Raw genomic sequence first — 17,968 nt, forward strand, 5'->3', positions numbered from 1 at the left:
ACTGAAATCATATAAAGTATGTTCTCTGATCAAATAGGAATTAAATTAGGATTCAATAACAAAAATTCTCCAGAAAATCTCAAAATATTTGGAAACTGAATGGCATACTTCTAAATAACCCATGGGTCAAAGAGGAAGTTTCAAAGGAAATTGGGAATTATTTTGAACTGTTTGAAAATTGAAATACAACATATCAAAATCTGTGGGATGCAGCTAGTGACAGGAACTGAAGCAGCAGCACAGGTTGTCCTCATTTCCCTTCCCACTTCCCTTACCTGGTTGACTTCGCAGGCCTCCTACACACCACAGTCCCAGTTCCACCATGTCCCAGAAACAAGAAGAGGAGAACCCTGTGGAGGAGGCCAGCAAGTAGGAGCAAAACACGTAGGAGAAAGAAGGTATTCTTCCTGAGAGAGCTGAGGACGCAAAGCTAAAGGCCAAATATCCAAGCCTAGGACAAAAGCCTGGAGTCTCTGACTTCCTCATGAAGAGACTTCAGAAGGGCAAAAGTACTTTGACTCAGGAGACTGCTACATGGCCAAAGCCACGATGAAGAATAAGCAGCTGCCAACTGCAGGACCAGACAAGAACCTGGTGTCTGGTGACCACATACTTACCCCACACGATCTGCCCCAAAGTCCTCGCTCGTCACCAGCAAGCTTGAGGGGTAACCTGGGCCGCCCTCCTGTCCCCTTCCTCATCCGCTGGACTTTTATATATGTAGGCAGGGATGGAATGGGTACCTAGTCAGATCTTTCAGCTTGCTAGCCAGAAATGACTGTGATTCTGCTGGGGACTGTTGAGAAAGTAACATGGGTTGAAAGGGGCTCCCAGTTCATTTCTTTGGTTGTATTGAGACTTCCACACCCCCACTGTAGCCCAGGTCGGGCCCAGAAACAGGAGAAACTAGGACTGGAAAATGCTGCAAAATTCTTCTTTTGTGAAAAACTGGAGAGATGTGATTTCCCCCTTTGGAAGAGAATGTCCTAAAACTGGTTAGGCTGAACCTTAGGAATAATGTGTCGGGCTTAACATTTAAAGGCTAACCTGACATAGTTGGGAAAGATTGAATGAGACATATTTTCTGTGCTTCTAAGAGTTTTGTCCCTTAGGCTGCTATTGCTTCATGTTTCCATCCTGGCAGGTTTAGAGAATCTTAAAAAGGAAAACATATTTTCTTGCCTAAAACTATAGTGCCCACTGTACCTCCTTTACTTAGTATCTCTTACAGTTGGCCCTGGCTTTCAAATAATGTAAAGATTGACGAAAACTATTCACAGAAAATGGGCACCTTCTCTCTCTCTCTGTTCTAGCATTTTGCTTTGGAAAGTATCATGGAATAGTGGAAAGAGTACTTGCTTAGGAGTCAAAACTGATGTATAACCTTGGTCAAATTCAGCTAGACTCTGGATTTCTATTCCCTTATCTGCAAAATAGGCTCAAACATATGTAAGATTGATTCTGATTCTAAAACTAAAAATGAGGAAGGCCCATGGGTGAGCTCTGTAACACTGGGAAGGTATTAGAAAGGGGAGCCATTTGAGGGCTACATGAGAGAAGAAGTTGAGACATGGGGGTTATAAATTCAGGCAAAAGAACCTCATAGGTATCATGGTCTTGAGGGTGAAAAAAACAAATTTTAAGCTAGCTATGGTTGCTTCTTGCCTCTGACCCCACTCATATTCCCCTCCTACATCTGGGCCTTAGCTGCTAAAAAAACTGCTCTGGCAGCAGAGCTGTGTGCCTAAGGAAATATGCTTAGTCATACACATGTGGAAACCCATGTTTCAGATGTAATCGGATTCCAGACATATTGTTTGAAAGAGATGAAGAAAAGGGATAAACTGAGCTAGCCCCTAGGGCTTAGACTACCGCAGGGCTGGAGCAGCAGGTTCTTAGGAACTGATTCATCTTGGGGGAAGGTGGGGAAAGTGGTTAGGGAAGGAGGAAAGGAAAACAGAAATCCCTACCTTTCTAAATCTCAGCAACCCACCTCTTGTACGATGAGGAAAGGTAGCAACGCTGACTCATGAACAGGCAGAGGAAAGGGGTTGCAGGTGACTGGCAGCTTCAGTATGGTTATCACCAGCTTGGCCTGAATCTCACTGAATGCAACCTGCTAGTTATGACAAAGAGGGCCAGATAAGAACTAAAGAGCAAGATTCTGTAATCCTCTCTTGCCCTCTCACTTCACAAATTCTGATACACCACCAACCACTTAGCCTGATGAGAATAACTGATGAACTTCCTGATGTGCATGTGGGGGATGAGGTGTGTACATATTTCTCTCCTGACTGGTCATTCAGATTTGTTAGGAAAAAGTTGGTGAACGAGGAATGGAGAGAGCAGGATCCCTGTACTCCCTGGCCCCCAAACTCCTTGACTGTCACTTGTAATTGTGTAAAATTTTTGTGTTTCTTGCTCTGTTTCTTCATGCTGTCATCCTTAATCAAAAGTCCGTGTGGGAAGGGGAAAATGCTGAACATGACTGTATAGTTTCCTCAACTGTCCCAGCCATGTTATACATAGATATGTCGTTATTAAAAATATATAAATATGTAAAAAAAATTGTGGGATGCAGCTATAGTAATTCTTAGAAGGAAATTTACAGCATTAAATGTCTATATTGGAAAAGAAGAAGAATCTTGAATCAATAATCTAAGTTTCAATCTTGAGATAGTAGGAAAAAACTAATTAAACACAAAGCAAGCCAAGAAAAGGAACTAAGTACAAGAGAGAAATCAATAAAATTGATAAAATAAAAAGTAGAGGAAACAAAAGGTAACAAAAAGTTTGTTCTTTGAAATGATCAATAAGATTGACAAACCTCTACTCAGATTTATCAAGACAAAATAGAAGACTATAGACTTTATGGAAATTAGAAGGATTATAAGGGAATTCTACAATCATTGCCCATAAATTTCACAATTCAGATGAATTGAAGTAATTCTTTAAAAAGACATACTGCCAAAACTCACTCAAAAAAAAAAAAAAAATTAAGAAGTTTTCCTATAACGAATAAAGGAATTGAATGTTAATTAAAAGGTTCCCAAAATAGAAAATTCCAGGCCCAAATGGTTTCACTGGTCTACCAGATATTTAAAAAAGAATACAAATCTACGAATACAAAAATACAAAAAACTAAAAATCTTCCAGAAAACAGAAGAGGAAAGGACACTGCTTAACACATTTTAGGAGGCCAGCAGTACACTGATACTAAAACTATAGAAAGACAGTACAAGAAAACAATGGACAAACAGAAGTGCAAAAATCCTCAACAAATTACTAGTAAATCAAACCCAACAATATATAAAAAGGATAATACATTACAACCAACCAGAGTCTATCCTGGAAAAGCAAGGCTGGTCTAACATCAGAAAATAGTTAGAAAAATGTATTTCACCTTGTCAACAGACTAAAGAAAAAAACCCACACAGATACAGAAAACAGCATTTAATATAGTTCAAATTCAATATCTATTTTTTTTTTTTTTTTTTTTTGACCAGTAAGGGGATCGCAACCCTTGGCTTGGTGTGTTCTGCACCACGCTCAGCCAGTGAGCGCACCGGCCATCCCTATATGGGATCTGAACCCGTGGCCTCGGCACTACCAGCTCTGCATTCTCCCAAGTGAGCCGTGGGGCCGGCCCAATATCTTTTTTTTTTTTAAAGGATCTCAGTAAACTAGGAACAGAAGAGAACTTCCTAAACCTCGTAATGGGTAGCATGCACACACTCCCATGTGAGCATGCAAACACAACTTAAAGCTAATATACTTAATGGTGACGATCTAAATTCTTTCCCCCTAAGATTGGTAACAAGAAAAAGATGTATGCTCTTACACTTCTATCCAACACTATACCACAAGTCCTCACCAATTCAGTTGGGCAAGAAAAAGAAATAAAAAGCCTACTTCCTGGGAGGGAAAAAATAAAACTGTCTCTTCACAGATGATGTGATCTATGTAGAAAACCCCAAGGAACTTAACAAAAGGCTCACATAATTAATAAGTGGGTTTAGCAAATTCACAGGATACAAGATCGATATATAAAATAAATCACATTTCTATATACTAGCAATGAACATTTGGAAATCAAAATTTTAAAAATCATTCACAAGCACAGTGGATATGTGTGGCATATAGTAGATGTTCAAAAAATACTTGTTTTTTTTTTTTTATTTTTTATTTTTTATTTTTTTTATTTTTTTTTTTTGTTTGTTTGTTTTTTTTATTTATTTTTTTTTTAATTTTATTTTGTCGATATACATTGTAGCTGATTAATGCTCCCCATCACCAAAACCTCCCTCCCTTCTCCCTCCCCCCCTCCCCCCCAACAATGTCCTCTCTGTTTGCTTGTTGTATCAACCTCAAATAATTGTGGTTGTTATATCTTCTTCCTCCCCCCCCCCCGGTTTGTGTGTGTATGTGTGTATGTGCGTGTGTGAATTTATATATCAATTTTTAGCTCCCTCCAATAAGTGAGAACATGTGGTATCTCTCTTTCTGTGCCTGACTTGTTTCACTTAATATAATTCTCTCAAGGTCCATCCATGTTGTTGCAAATGGCAGTATTTCATTCGTTTTTATAGCTGAGTAGTATTCCATTGTGTAGATGTGCCACATTTTCCGTATCCACTCATCTGATGATGGGCATTTGGGCTGGTTCCAACTCTTGGCTATTGTAAAGAGTGCTGCGATGAACATTGGGGAACAGGTATACCTTCGACTTGATGATTTCCATTCCTCTGGGTATATTCCCAACAGTGGGATGGCTGGGTCGTATGGTAGATCTATTTGCAATTGTTTAAGGAACCTCCATACCATTTTCCATAGAGGCTGCACCATTTTGCAGTCCCACCAACAATGTATGAGAGTTCCTTTTTCTCCGCAGCCTCGCCAGCATTTATCGTTCATAGTCTTTTGGATTTTAGCCATCCTAACTGGGGTTAGATGGTATCTCAATGTGGTTTTGATTTGCATTTCCCGGATGCTGAGTGATGTTGAGCATTTTTTCATATGTCTGTTGGCCATTTGGATATCTTCCTTAGAGAAATGCCTACTTAGCTCTTTTGCCCATTTTTTAATTGGGTTGCTTGTTTTCTTCTTGTAAAGTTGTTTGAGTTCCTTATATATTCTGGATATTAATCCTTTGTCAGATGTATATTTTGCAAATATTTTCTCCCACTCTGTTGGTTGTCTTTTAACTCTTTTAATTGTTTCTTTTGCTGTGCAGAAGCTTTTTAGTTTGATATAATCCCATTTGTTTATTTTTCCTTTGGTTGCCCGTGCTTTTGGGGTCATATTCATGAAGTCTGTGCCCAGTCCTATTTCCTGAAGTGTTTCCCCTATGTTTTCTTTAAGAAGTTTTATTGTCTCAGGGTGTATATTTAAATCCTTAATCCATTTTGAGTCGATTTTAGTATACGGTGAGAGGTATGGATCTAGTTTCATTCTCCTGCATATCGATATCCAGTTATCCCAGCACCACTTGCTGAAGAGGCAGTCCCTTCCCCAGTGGATAGGCTTGGTGCCTTTGTCAAAGATCAGATGGCAGTAAGTGTGTGGGTTGATTTCTGGATTCTCTATTCTATTCCATTGGTCAGTGTGTCTGTTTTTATGCCAGTACCATACTGTTTTGGTTATTATAGCTTTGTAGTATAGCTTAAAGTCAGGTAGTGTTATGCCTCCAGCTTTATTTTTTTTGCTCAGCATTGCTTTGGCTATTCGTGGTCTTTTATTGTTCCATATAAATGTCTGAATAGTTTTTTCCATTTCTGAGAAAAATGTCTTTGGAATTTTGATGGGGATTGCATTGAATTTGTATATCACTTTGGGTAGTATGGACATTTTCACAATGTTGATTCTTCCAATCCAAGAGCATGGAATATCTTTCCATCTTCTTGTATCCTCTCTAATTTCTCTCAGCAGTGGTTTGTAGTTCTCATTATAGAGATTTTTCACCTCCTTGGTTAACTCAATTCCTAAGTATTTTATTTTTTTGGTGGCTATTGTAAATGGGCAGGCTTTCTGGATTTCTCCTTCTGCATGTTCACTATTGGAGAAAAGAAATGCTACACTGAATGAAATTGAAAACCAAAAAACAATTCAAAAGATCAACGAATCAAAAAGTTGGTTTTTTGAAAAGATAAATAAAATTGACAAACCATTAGCATGGCTAACAAAAAAAAGAAGAGAGAAGACTCAAATAACAAAAATTAGAAATGAAAAAGGCGATATTACAACTGATTCATCTGAAATACAAGGAATCATTCGAGACTACTATAAACAACTGTACGCCAACAAATTTGAAAATCTGGAGGAAATGGATAAATTTCTGGACACACACAAGCTCCCAAAACTGAACCGTGAAGACGTAGAAAATCTGAACAGACCAATAACAATAAAGGAGATTGAAGCTCTTATCAGAAGGCTCCCAACAAAGAAAAGCCCAGGACCAGATGGATTCACAGCAGAATTTTACCAAACATTCAAAGAGGAATTGACACCGATTCTTTACAAACTATTCCAAAAGATTGAAACAGACGCAAATCTCCCAAACTCATTCTATGAAGCAAACATCATCCTGATACCAAAACCAGGTAAAGATATAACCAAAAAAGAAAACTACAGGCCGATATCCTTGATGAATATAGATGCAAAAATCCTCACTAAAATACTAGCAAACAGAATACAGCAACACATACGAAAAATTATTCATCACGATCAAGTGGGATTCATCCCAGGGATGCAAGGTTGGTTCAACATACGCAAATCAATAAATGTGATACACCATATTAATAAACTCAAACACAAGGACCATATGATCATCTCTATAGATGCTGAAAAAGCATTTGATAAAGTTCAGCACTCATTCATGACAAAGACCCTCTATAAGTTAGGTATAGAGGGAAAGTATCTCAACATAATTAAAGCCATATATGACAAACCCACTGCCAATATCATCCTGAATGGGGAAAAGCTGAAAGCTTTTCCTTTAAGAACAGGCACTAGACAAGGATGCCCACTCTCACCACTCCTATTCAACATAATGTTGGAAGTACTAGCCAGAGCAATCAGAGAAGAGAAGGAAATAAAGGGCATCCAGATTGGAAAAGATGAAGTCAAACTGTCCCTGTTTGCAGATGACATGATCCTATATATCGAACAGCCTAAAACCTCTACAAAAAAACTGTTGGAATTGATAAATGATTTCAGCACAGTAGCAGGATACAAAATCAAAAAATACTTGTTAAATAAGTATGCAGTTGAACTTTTACATGCATTCTACTTTTGTTTTTCAATAAATTTACACTTCAAAATACATTGCTTTGGGTATTATTAACATAATCTGATATCCCGGACAGGATAACAATTAGTCATGGGTAGTAGCAGCTTAGAATAAGATTGCTAGAAGCAGCCACATAGGCTTAAAACATTGTATTAAATACTCTACTTCAAGAACAATTGAATTTCCTTTAGCTGTGGTATTTAAATAGGTATTGTATTCTTATTGGAAGGTTAAGCTTCTAATAGAATGTTAGCTTCTTTTTTAAAATTTGTATTTATTTTTGTGGAGTACAGTGTATTATTTCAATACATGCATGTAGTACATAATGAGTCACTTAGGGTAGATAGTGTAATTTTGTACCCATTAGTCTGTCCCTTCTCCTAACCCCACTCCCTCTCCCCTCCCAGCCTCTGGTATTCTGATAACCATTATTCTACTCTCTACTCTATGAGAACCACTCCTTTTTTATTTTTTAGATTCCACATATGGGTGAGACCATGTGGTATTTGTCTTTCTGTGCTTTACTTGCTTTACTTAACATGATGGTATCCAGTTCCACCCATGTTGCTGCAAATGATAGGATATCATTTCTTTTTACAGCTGAATAGTATTCCATTGTGGATATATGCCACAGTTTTTTATCCACTCATCCATTGAGGGACATTTAGGTTGATTCCATCTCTTGCCTATTGTGAATAGCATTGTGATGAAGATGGGAGTGCAGTTATCTTTTTGATGTATTGATTTCATTTCCTTTGGGTATGTACCCAGTAGTGGGACAGCTGGGTTGTAAGGTAGATCTGTTTTTAGTTCTCTGAGGAACCTCCAAACTGTTTTCCATAATGGCTGTACCAATTTACATTCCCACCAACAATGTAAGAGTGCTCCCTTTTCTCCACATCCTCTCCAGTATTTGTTATTTTCTGTCTTGTCGATAATAGCCATTCTAACTGGGATGAGATGATATTTCATTGTGGTTTTAATTTGCATTCCCTGATGATTAGTAATTTTGAGAATTTTTTCAGGTGCTCATTGGCCACTTGTATGTCCTCTTTTAAAAAATGTCTGTTCAGGTCCTTTGCCCATTTTTTAATTGGGTTATTTGTTTTGCTGTTGAGTTGTTTGAATTCCTTATATATTCTTATAAGATATTGATCCCTTATCTGATGTGTGGTTTGCAAACACTTCCTCCCATTCTGTATGTAGGTTGTCTCTTCACTTTGTTGATAGTGTCCCTTGCTGTGAAGGAGCTTTTTAGTTTGATGTAGTCCCATTTGTGTATTTTTCCTTTAGTTGCCCATGCCTTTGTGGTCTTGTTCAAAAAAGCTCTGCCCACTCCCTTTGTGTAGTATTTCCTCTACTTTTTCTTCCAGTAGTTTTGTAGTTTTAGGTCTTAAATTTGTCTTTAAACCACTTTGAGTTGATTTTTGTGTATGGTGAGAGATAGAGTCTAGTTTCAATCTTCTGCATGTGGATATCCAGTTTTCCCAGCACCATTTATTGAGGAGGCCGTCCTTTCCCCAGTGTATATTCTTGGTACTTTTGTCAAAAATCGGTTGGCTGTAAATGTGTGGGTTTGTTTCTGGCTCTCTATTCTGTCCCATTAGTCTGTCTATTTTTATGCCAGTACTATGCTGTTTTGGTTACTATAGTTTTATAGTATATTTTGAAGTGTGATGCCTCCAACTTTGTTCTTTTATTCAAGATTGCTTTAGCTATACAGGGTCTTTTGTGGTTCCACACAAATTTTAAGATCACTTTTTTCTATTTCTGTGAAGAATGTCATTGGTATTTTAATAGGAATTGTATTGAATGTGTAGATAGCTTTGGGTAATATGGACATTTTGATGATGATAATTCTTCCAACCCATGAACATGGGATATCTTTCTATTTATTTGAGTCCTCTTCAATTTTTTGTCACCAATGTTTTATAGTTTTCACTGTAGAGGTCTTTCACCTCCTTGTTTAAATTTACTCCTAGGTATTTCATTTTTTTGGTAGCTATTGTGAATAGGCTTTCTTTCTTGATGTCTTCTTCAGCTATTTCCTTATTGGTATATTGGAAGGCTATTGATTTTTGTGCATTGATTTTGTATCTTGCCACTGTACTGAATTCATTTATTAGTTCCAGTAATTTTTTGGTGGAATCTTTAGGGATTTCTATGTATGTGATGATGTCATCCACAAATAAGGATATTTTGACTTCCTCCCTTCCAATTTGGGTGCCCTTTTTTGCTTTCTGCTACCTTATTATGCTGCCTAGAATTTCCAGTGCTATGTTGAATAAGATTGGAGAAAGTGGGAATCCTTGTCTTTTTCCAGATCTTAGAGTAAAAGCCTCCAATTTTTGTCCATTATGATATTAGCTGTGGGTTTGTTGTACATGGCCTTTATTGTCATATATGAACTACAGTCCCTCTATAACTAGTTAATTGAGTGTTTTTATCATGAAGGGGTGTTGGATTTTATGAAATGTTTTTTCTGCATCTATTGTAATAATCATATTTTTTTGCTTCATTCTGTTGATGTGATGTATCACACTAATTAATTTGCATATGTTGAACAATAATTGTATCCTTGAGATGAATCCCATTTGATCGTGGTGAATGATATTTTTAATGTGTTGTTGGATTTTGATTGCTTGTATTTTGTTGTGTAACAGGATCCCAACTTCCTCCTGACCCTCCAAGGTTAATTGATCCTGACACCTTTTCTTGCTGGCTGCTCTCTGGACAGAAGAAACCCAAAGTAACCAGGTAGCTGCTGCAGCTTATATTTCAATGGGATTTTTGCTAAGTCTCCTGGCAAAACTGTGTTCCCTTTGGAAACCAAGATCTCTCACTGAGCAGAGTTCAGAGTTGAAAGATAGAAGGCACAAAGTACCATGTGGGTCATTAAAACTGATGAGAAGGAGAGCGAAGCATCTCTGCTTGTATCCCTTGTACCCATCCCTAGGAATATATAGGTTCCTAGACCAATGTATTCTTCATGTTGGGGTACATTCCATATAAATGTTGTGATACAATATATATACTTCATCTTGGAGTATGGCACTCTATTCTTGCAGAGTGTTGCCTTTAACTGGTTTTCAGATGTACCTCCAGCAGGTTATTCCAATGCTTTATCAAGCTGGCAGCTTCCAGGTAGTGAGAAAAGTAATATTAATAGTGGATCCTGTGGATATGGTTCCATTCTTGCAAAGAAAAGGAACTTTTCTGTGAAATGGGTTTCCTCATCTAATGTGATGTTACGTGAGATCCTATACTGGTGAATCTAATAATACATAAACAGATGGTGACATTTGGCTGAGGCTCTGTGAGAAGGAAAAGCAAACTCATATCTGGAATCTGTATGTATTTCTGTGACAAGATACTGCTGGTCCTCCCAGGATGAAAGGAGCCCAATGTACCAACTTGCCACTTGGTCTTGAGGAATGGTGTCATGTAAGAGTTCAGTGTTGTCTTTGTTACTGGCAGGCTGGACATTCAGCAGCAGTAAGAACTAAATTAGCCTTGGTAAGTGGAAACTTATGCTGTTGAAAGCATGATTAGTCTTCGTCCTTTCCACAATGAACACTCCATTCATATGCCCATCATGCTAGCACTGGATAGCCAATGTCTGATGTAAGATGGGTGATGTCAGGGCAATTTACTTAGTCTGCTTTATTGGTTAGTGCCATTTCAGTCCTAGATACTTTCTGGTGGGCATTAGATATGATACAAAGACCTTCACAATTCATGCCCATACTTGGTGCAAGTATATCCATGCACATGCCTCTATGCCAGACTTCCTGTGCCTGATCTTCCAGTATTTCTTCTCCCAGGACAATTACCAGTTCAGCCATTTGGACAACTAAGTTCTGCATGAGCTCTGTATGCAACAGAAGCCCTCTTTCTATAGATCTTCAGTAGCACTTAGCCATCTGTCATTCTTAAAATCTACTATTTCCTTCATGAGTCACACATACCTGATATACTGCACCCACTAGTGGATTCTCTTCCACAGGTAAATCCTCTCATTTTACCACTAGTGAAAGCTACAACCTTGAGCCAGAGGCTTCTTTTGTTCCGTGTGTCAAATGTGATGGGATCTTCATTGGCAGCTCCGACCACTCCTGGTACCAACTGTTAGAGATTGAATTCCCTGAACGGAGAGGCTAAGATGGGGCTTAGGTGCAAGATGTTTATTAGAGAACACCATCTGTCAAGGGAAGGGGAGTAAGCAGGATTGGGCAAAGGAATAAGTCAAGTTGCAATGGAGGGAGCTCTAGAGAAGGTTTTGCCTGACAGAATGTAATAAATTTGGCTGAAATGGCATGGCCTTTAGACCCACTGTGCTCAGTCCTCAGATTTAGGCAGGGTGAGACCTCGGGTGAAGTGTGTTCTATGGCTGCTTCAGATGAAGTCCTGATAGCTGGAGTGTTTCTGTTCTCCACAGTTCTTGCAGCTAGTCGGCAAGTAAGTCCTGGAAGGGAGATCTGGGTAGCACTATCCATGTCTACCACAAATTCTAATCCATCCATAAATCATATTTGGCTCTACCTTCAAAATACATTCAGGAACTGACCATTCCTTACCACTCTCCCATTATTACTGCCTTTGTCCAAGCAAATATCATCTCTCATATGGACTACTGAAGTAGCATTCTAATTGATCTTCCTAATTTATTTCTTACCCTCTTGTAGTCTATTTTTCACAAAGAAGCAAGAATAATCCTTTTAAAATATAAGCCAAATCTTGTCACTCCCTTGCTTAATTCCTCCAATGGCTTCCTATCTCACTGAGAGTAAAATCCAAACAACTTACCATGGTCTCACACATGATTGATTGTATGACTGGAAATTGAATCCGAGTAGGAATTTTTCACTTACACTTCTGAAGGCATCATCCCATTGTCTTCTCGTTCTTGTTTTCGAGAACTCCTCTGACATCTTGATTCTTGGTCTATGTGTGACTTGTTTCTTCTCTTTGAAAACTTAGTATTTTCTCTCTATCCGTGGTGTTCTGAAATTCCTTGAGGATAAGCATTAGTTTGTGTCTGTTTTTCATTCTTAAAACGCATGCCCTCAGTTTTAGGAATTTAAAAAAAAATTCCCTTCACAATTCCTGTTCTCTCTGTAACTCCTATTTATTCGTGTGAAGGCTCTCCTGAATTGGTCTTTAGTCTTTTGTTTTTCTCCTACTTCCTTTGACTTTCTGAGAGATCTCTTCAAGCAGAAAAAAACAAACTTCATGCTGGGGTTAGAAATGACCTCTATAAAGGAAGCCAAACGAAGTCTTGCTGTTTGACTAGCCAGTTAATTCACTCCGTTATAGTGGCAGAATTACTGAATAAAGATACTGAGATCATAGACAACAAATTAATCAGTGAAGGGCTGGTATGAACATTACATAACAGGTGAGTGAATTTTCTCTATCAAACACAATATTCTATAATAAAAGTGTAAAGAGAGGGCCGGCCTTGTGGCTCACTCGGGAGAGTGCAGTGCTGGTAGTGCTGAGGCCGCGGGTTCGGATCCTATATAGGGATGGCCGGTGCGCTCACTGGCTGAGCGTAGTGCGGACCACACCATGCCGAGGGTTGTGATCCCCTTACCAGTCAGGAAAAAAAAAAAAAAAAAAAAAGTGTAAAGAGATAAATTCTGTTTTTATTACTAACATGTAAATAACTGCAGTTGTCAGACCCCCAAGGGTATAATATAGAAATGTCATGGTTAAAAACAATTTGGAGAGTGCTTTGGCTTATCCCAGCAATCCACCTAGAAACTCAGTTTCAGAAAGATAATAATAGGCAGCAGTGTATGTATAGATTAATATATTGTACAAATAGACTTTCACTCCACCTACCTAATGCTTTTTCTTTTTGATGAATTTATAGTAGCTGATATACAAATAATCTGCAGCGTTCTCCTTTACAACAAAGGGTAATGGCTAGTACAAGCACTATTGTCTCTCCCATTGAAGTTTTTTTATTAAATACAATGTAACATGTAGCCTATAGGTTCAATTACAACTTTCTTTTTTTTTTTTTTTTTTTGCCAATTTTCAACTACAACTTTTAAACTTAGACTTAAATATTTTGAACTTAGAGTTTTCTATTCGTATGATATACTTTAATCTTCCAACCCTTGTACTGAATTTTTATTTTAGTGACCACTTTTTTAGTCGCCAGGATCTCTTTGTTTATTGCTTGTTCTTTTTTATACATCCATTTTTATTTTGTGAATACAATATACTCTCTTGTTCTGAAGATATTTAGGGTTGAGGGTGCTTGTTTTTCTTTTGTTCTCTGCTTGCCTGTTTCCTTTGAATTTTTTCCCCTCCTTTCCGCCCACTTTTTTATTTGGAGGATTTCATCACGTATCTAGTGATACTTGGCTCGTATATGGGTGGTGATTTTTGTCTGCTGTTCTTCAGTAGGCTCATTAAGTGTTTAGCTAAAATTTTCATTGGAGTCTTTTAACTGTCAGCATTTGGAGAAAAAAATTTGATAAAATTATCTCTTCCTGTAACATGGAAGACAGAAGATCTACCTAATGCACTCAGGGCATTTGATGAGATTTTAAGGCAGAATTTTGAAAGAATAAGTTGGCTGCTATTAGCTGCAGTAGGTAAGGTTCTATAAGAAGACACAAGCTCAAAAATAAGGAGATAGGTATCCAAATGGAATTGAAAGGAAATATAGAACTAGGATTTGCAGAACTTGAAAATTAAATTGTTTCTCATCTAATAAAATGTGATCATTAAACACAGCCTTCAGACAAAGACCACATCCAGGGTACTCCCGTTAACATAGACTCCAAGAAAAGACCAAATAACAGTGTAGCCACATAATCCTTTTTTATCTTCTGAACAATTTAAGGGGATACCTTTTAGCTGAACCAAAGGGTTTTTAGAAAGATTAAGGGAATGAGAATGCCAATATGCTTAAGATATACATCTTTCTATAATCTAAATCATGGGTACTTGGAGCATCTCAGGCTGACCTAGTTAGTAAATGTTTCTCTAATTGTCTCCTGCTGCTGCCTTCCAGACCTTGACTCCCACAGTTGGTTGAGCCCTAATTCCTTTATTAAACTTTTTTATTCATGTAATATTTGTAACGAGTGTGCTTTCCTAACCAAAATCAGACTAAAACACCTGGCTTTCGTAGAAAAGAGAATCTGAAGGAAAGATTAAATCCACTACTTTACTAGAAAGTGCAATCCAGGCTGGTAAGAGTGAGGAAGACAGGAAATGAGGGTAGCAAGGATGAGAAGCAAATGCAAATTGATAAATTACTATGTAGCACTTGCTAGTGTTTCATGAAAAGCCATGAAAAGGAACTGCCAATCACTTGGCGAGTATACTTGCTTCGCCACATGGTACATCTCTGGACAGGCAGGACGAAAAACTGCCTCTAAAAAGTCCATCAGAACAAAGGACAGGAATTTACCTGACAGCTACTTCTAGTTCATTGAGCCATGATTTCCAGATAGGTTACTTCACTGATATCCCAGACTGCATCTCTTAGCCTTTTTGACAGTCACTGGGAAACACCTGTGGCACAGTGTTCCATGAGTCCAGAAGTATTGGGATGAGCCAGGAATTCTAAGCATGTGGCTGGCTGACTTTAAGTGGAGAAATCATACAAGCCCATCAGTAGTCTGTTACTATGTAAGGTGGTAGCTAAGGCAAAGGGAAGTGGTCCAGGACCCAAGAAACAGTTAGGCTGATAACATTCTGAGATGTTTGAGGAAGATATATCTGATACTGTATCCAAAGATTGGATATCTATCACCACAATAATGCTGTATAATAAACAGCTATAAAACTTGAGTGGATAACAATAGACATTCCTTGCTCACATATCTGGAATCAGGTAGGTGTCAGCTAGGTGGCTCTACTGATCTTGGCTGGGTTATTCACTTATCTGTGGGTTGGTTGGTTATCAGCCAATCTAGACAGGATTCGACTAGAGTGACCAGAGCAACCTGGCTGTGTTCCATTGGTGTCTCATTTTCCAATATGCTAACCCAGCCATGCATGTTCTTATGTCAACAACAGAAACACAAGAGTAAGCAGAAATACACTAGATCTTTGGAAAAGCATATGGCTCAGAATCAGAGAATGTACTTCAAAGGAATCTGAAAAAGGACCATTAATACAGGGAAGAGTAAACAATTAGGACCATTTTTGCAGTCTATCATATCGAAGAAAAATAAGACAAGTACAGTCAATTCATTGTTCTAACAGGTATTATCCTCTTTGGGGAAGAACTTGAGATCTTATCTGGACTTAGATGTAAGTTAGGCTCTTATAAAGTATGTGGGTCACCCTTCTTATGCTAGCTGAGGGATGGGGGCAAATGAGTGATAGAATTGTTCTCTTTCTCTTTTTCTTTTTTTCCTCTCCCTGTTAACTGTTATGTTTAGTTGGTTTGTAGAACCAGTTAAATGGCAATAGATTTTGGCTCAGTAAAGTCCAAATCAAGCCCAGAGAAATCCAACTTTAGCCCTGCTTATACCAACTCAAGCCTTCCTCTACTCCCAGGGCCAAGTTCTAAACATGAAGAAATCTATTTTAATTCCATTCTTGTAAAATAACTGCTAAATAAGCAAGCCAGTTAGTTTATCTGGCTAAGACTATGGGGCTAAAAATGTTCAAACCTTATATAATCCACACTCTTTTTATGAATAGCATAATGTAATGGTGACCTCACTGAACTGAACCAAATCAGAAATCTCAGATTCTAGACCAGGTTCTGCCACTAACTAGTTGTGTGACCTATCAGCAATTTATCCAACCTCTCTAGTCCTCAGTTGCCACATATATATAATCAGTAATTGCTTTAAATTACAATATTCCAAATGTTCTATTTCCACAGGATGTTAATAGGCATTACATATTCAATTAAGTTTAAGACATACTAGCTTAAATAAAGCTTATTTCAGGATTTTTGAGAACTTTTAATATGCTGTGTCTTTTGAGTCTCCAAGAGGGAAATATAATGTGCAGCAAACTAATTTCACCAAAAAGTTAATTTTGTTCATAAAACATGTTGTGTCCCCCTTTATACAGTTTGGGAAATGCACTGTTATTTCTAACATCCAAAGAGGTGAATTTATCAGAGTCCCAAAAAGAAACAGAAAGCAACTTCAAATGGGGACATTTGAGAAGACTATAATAAAATGTCTATTTACAACGGTATGGCAAGGTTTAGGGAAAGCAACAAAGGGCAATGAAATACCCTGGAGCTAGAATCAACTGGAAGCCATTATTATCCCTAAGTGAAAAAGGGTAATGGGAAAGATCAGGGCTTTGAACCTAGAGAGGTAACCAAGATAACTGCTTGGGAAGGGTAGGGATGTCTGATAGGATGGCATTCAGTAAAGGGACACAGCCAACCTGTGGTGAACTAGCAGGAAAGGAGCCGGGGAAATAAATAACACGCTTTCATTTTTCTCTCACCTTTCAATTTCCTGCTGGTGCTTCTCATTTGCTGAACCCAACCAAAGCCAAAGTGCAAGGGAACCACCTCACAGAGCAGAGAGGAGAATGGAAAAGAGTGGAAAGTGGATCCAGAGGGGAGAATAGAAGCTATCCAGCATAGTAGGGCTCCATTCACATGCAGCTTGATCTAGGTGATTAAGTGACATCGTCAGGACTCATTTTCTCTTTTTACCTCTCACTATGCTTTCCTTTGCTAGCTTCATTCTAAGGCAGGCTCTTTTCATCTGGTGACACAGATGGACACCAGCAGCTCTAGGCTTAAATCATTCTTAGTTCACAATTCCAAATAAAACAATAAAAAGAGTAAACAGATTTGTAGCATTTGCTATATTCCAGGTGCTATTAGAAGCCCCACATTAACTCAGTTAATCCTCATAATAATCCTGTAAGGTAGTTACTGTATTACTCATTCTTTACAGATGAAGAAACTGACATATGGCTGGAAATAAGAAAAGGAAAAGCTAAGATTTAGACTCTACTTCTGTGAGATTAGTCTTCAGGTACCTTAGCTCCAGAGTCTGTGCTTTTAACCACTGTACCATACTGCCTTTTGAAAAATAAGCCCCATCTCAACAGCATCTATATCACTTATCAAAACAGACACTGGTTATAACACCAAGGTCAAGGGTTCAGATCTCCTTATCGGCCAGCCGCTCAAAAAAAGAAATAAACAAACAAAACGGATACTAGCACTGTTGGGTCATGTGCTCACCCCAGACCAATCACTGTGCTCAAGAGGGTGTTAGGGCACTTAGCTAGGCAAACAGTCATATGCCTACTCCTACAGCATGATTGCATGATTGCTTTCAATTTCCCCCTTTAAAAATACGCCAGGCAGATGTAAAAAGCAACAAATGTCCATCACAGGCAGTGTGGACTTAAAGATATAGCCCTGGAGACTGGAGCTCTAATTTTAGTTCTGCCTGTTTGCACTAACTTCAAGCAAATCTCTACTGCCTTCTTTTCAGCAGGAGATTCTGACCCCATCTACCTTCCAAAGGTGGTGTTGCATATAGGTGAAAAGAAATGAAGATGACTAAAGAAGTGTTTGATTATATCTAATCAGATCTATGTTATATTAAAATGTAATGAAATTTATATATGCCAAAATTGAGCAAATAACTTCTGAAATAAGTTTTTGAGTCAACACTATCTCTGAAAAATTCCCTTAGATACAATTTCCTTTTA

The 17,968-nt window shown here is 38.1% G+C and overlaps 1 pseudogene; it reads left to right on the plus strand.

The window, feature by feature from the left end:
- The first annotated feature begins 322 nt into the window (after nt 1–322).
- On the plus strand, nt 323–671 carry LOC134373666 (alpha-endosulfine-like; annotated as a pseudogene).
- The last annotated feature ends 17,297 nt before the right edge of the window (nt 672–17,968 follow it).

Source organism: Cynocephalus volans, chromosome 3 (genome assembly GCF_027409185.1).
Source record: "Cynocephalus volans isolate mCynVol1 chromosome 3, mCynVol1.pri, whole genome shotgun sequence".
Classification (NCBI taxonomy): domain Eukaryota; kingdom Metazoa; phylum Chordata; class Mammalia; order Dermoptera; family Cynocephalidae; genus Cynocephalus; species Cynocephalus volans.